This window comes from Leopardus geoffroyi, chromosome C1 (assembly GCF_018350155.1).
Source record: "Leopardus geoffroyi isolate Oge1 chromosome C1, O.geoffroyi_Oge1_pat1.0, whole genome shotgun sequence".
Lineage (NCBI taxonomy): Eukaryota > Metazoa > Chordata > Mammalia > Carnivora > Felidae > Leopardus > Leopardus geoffroyi.
Window position 1 is genome coordinate 76,927,501 of NC_059328.1, and position 3,520 is coordinate 76,931,020.

The window sequence follows — 3,520 nt, forward strand, 5'->3', positions numbered from 1 at the left end:
AATTAAACAACACCGCATTCGCTTAAAGATTTTCGCAAAAAGTGCACTGGGGCCAAAAATCAATCACTCTCCCCAGCCTGACCGGGTGAAAACAGATGCATAACATATTCATGCGCTGAGCTCACCGAGCAGCCCGGCGCGGAACTAACTTTTTTTTTTCTCTCTCTTAAATAAAGCGAGGAGGACTTCCGCGGCTCGGCAATCCTGCTAAAGCTGGCAGATGCAGCAAAACTAATATGTGTAAATGCTTTAAAGCAATAATCTGCTTACAGCGACACTTCCCCGAACGGCGGCAGGACTGAGGGGGAAAGAGAAGGCGCTTGGCAGCCAGGGGAAACCGAATTGTTTTGACACCGCCATTGAATAGCAAAGCCTGGTGGATAATCATTTCATAGGATAATTGTGGGCAAGTAAAAAAATAATAAAAAGAACCTACCCACTTCACCCACCCTTTTTACCTTCCCCCATCAAAGTGAGCGATGAGTTCTCCTCATTATTTTTACCTTGCTCACAACATCACTAGGTCTCTTCTAAATGAAATAGACTTAATGATAATACTAGAAGGTAAACGGAGCTGGAATAATATTTACTGTATAATCATTTGGGCTCTGTTAAGCTCAGCACTTCCCTTATCTCAAGAATCTCACTAATTGCTTCCAGTCTGAAAATGACCAGGCAGACTTATTTCGTTGGAAGGTTAGGTACACCTACTGTTAAAAGGCATATATGTGTTTTTGTTTTAAAAGTCCATTCTCATCCAATCCCCCCTCCCTTCTAATTTTAAGTAGCTGATGTTTTGTTTGGCTGCTGTTTTATTTGCTGTCAAAAAGAATTTGATGCAGAAACCATTTAAGCATGTATACAACCCATGGAGGGATTCATTTGACCTCATTACACTGCAATAAAGAAGAAATCCAGTTTGTTAAATATCACCAAACCGCATGCATTTCACATCAGATCATAAGAGCAATGCTTCAAAAGATTACCACAGAAAGTGCTTAGAAAGATGGAATGGGTTAACTTTGCTTGCCAGAAGGTGTTCTGACAAACACAGGAAAAGAGAGATATGTGCAGCCCCCTTTAAGAGCAGAGCAACTGAAGAAAAAAGAGATTTATGCTTTTAATTAATGGCAATTAAACCATGCCTGTTGGCTTGGCCTATGGCAATTGTTCCCTGCAAAAAGGAGGCCGAGCTGGTGACAAGCATTTGAATCCGCTAAGTTCTGTCAAGGGAGCTGACTCTGCAGGCATCAAAACCAAACTAAATCAATAAAAGAATTAAACTTTTATAAATTGCATTTTGACAAGTATCAGATACCGTTAAGCTTTGATATTATGAATTCCTTGGAGGTGATGCAAACAAGAAGGGCCGCAGTTAGAGATCCAAACAATCAAAGAGGCTTGTTAACATGCACTGTCAAATGCATCAGTGCTATTAATTACTACAAATTAATGTGACTCTCTCTTCCTCTGGTGATTGGAATAATAATCAGCCAGATTCGTGGAATGAGCACGGAGAACATATGCAAGCCTGCCAAAAATAATAAGTTTAAAAAACAGTAGACATTTACAATCTTTGTGTTCAAAGACTGGATGGTTTTCTTCTTGCCAGTTGTGACCTCACTTTACCCCATCTTCCCGATTCCTGGGATCTTCTTCATGTGCTTTTTCCTGTGTGATGACAGAGGGAGGCATCATGCTCTTGCCAATAATTATTGGAGCATAGAATAAAATCTTTATTGTGCTCCAGTGAGGTGTGGGGAAATATAGCCCTATCCAAAGTGATGGTTTTCTAGGAAAGGAACCCAAATGTCAGAAGTCCTAAAATGTGGCCACTTCCTAGCACGAAAACTTTGCTCTGCAGTGAGGCTGATAATTAAAATTCCATGATGCTCTCACTCTGACAGTGTAGTAGGCAGGACTCATGGGGGAAAGAGGAACCCTACTTAAAGATTCTGGGTATCCAGAATGATGCAAACAGAAGAATTTCCACCAGCATTTTGTGCTACTCTACATCGACAAATGCCCATTGCCAGGGTTCATCTGTCCCCCCTCAGATCCACATTTTAAAGTAGAATGGGATTTTCATCTTACCAGCTAAAAGAATTGTGATTCTAGATCCCTAGACCCCCATTTTACCCAGTGAAATGCCGAACCACACTAAAGCTAAATAAATACCTGTGTTGTTAAAATGTAATAATTTAATGGGGCGCCTGGGTGATTCAGTCGGTTGAGCGTCCAATTTCCGCTCGGGTCATGATCTCACAGTTTGTGGGTTCGAGCCCTGCGTTGGGCTCTGTGCTGACAGCTCGGAGTCTGGAGCCTGCTTCAAGTTCTGTGTCTCCCTCTCTCTCTCTGCCCCTCACCCACTCATGCTCTCTGTCTCTCTCTCTCTCTCTCAAAAATGAATAAACATTAAAAAAAATTTAATGTAATCATTTAAAAGTTCTAAAATGTTTTAAAAGCCAACATATTACATATTAATTAGTAATAACATACTTCCTGGTGCTTTCTGATGTATAACATTTTTCTAGTTTATTTTGCTAATCTGGGCATTTTAATACCCTCCTTCTCAAAGTTACTTTATGCCTTCTACTTCTTACTTTGTGAACCGATGCATGTGGTTTCTCACATCTGAATACAAATACGTGTACTACATTTTTAGGTACATCGAAGAATGGAGTTTGGCCATAGGACTCGGGAATTTCCAATACTTTGGGGGGAGGCTCTTTTATATAGCAGGGAGTGACCATTTCACAACATGAACTCATTTTTCACTTAGTTGAAGAGCACAGGGCACAGGGGTACAGAGTGGAGATGGGGGTGGCAGGGAGTGAACCTACAACTCTCTCTTGCCATTGGAAACAGGATTACAATTTGGAATAACGTACTGTCTCTTCCTATTGGCTTGGGATGATCCACAGCTCTAGAAAATCGTCATTTGCTAATTGTGTTAGCAGGCTACTCTGCATTGGTTGCGTGGGCTTTCTTAATCGCAGAGACACATATCATAATAATACCTCCGACCTTGCAGTAGGAATGTGCCAGGTGTATACTGGTGTTTGGACTAATTATTTGATTTTTACTACTGACTATACCTAAGTGTGTGATCTTAACACAGAGGGGAATTATCTTGAAGCCATCTGGCAGCAGTTTTTCATGTCTGACAAAATTTAAAACTCAGTTTGAAGCTTGGCCAGTGATAAATATGCTTAGGATTCCACAAGAACTCGGTCCACCTCTGACCTTATACATACCAGGGCATTTGTCTCAAACTGTGGTTACAGTATTTTATTGATGTGCCTAATCTGTTATCCAGGAGCCACAATTCTTATGATAGATAGGATATTTGCTTGGATAGTGACAAGGAAGTTTGGGATGATTTTTTCTCTTTTTTCACTGTCAAGAAATGGATCCCGGCTCTAAGTCTGGATTTAAGTGTAAGTTTTCCATTTCAAGGGCTTCTCAAGATCTGTTCAAAAAGAGCATTAAAGGGGAGAAAGGGGTAACAAATGCTTAT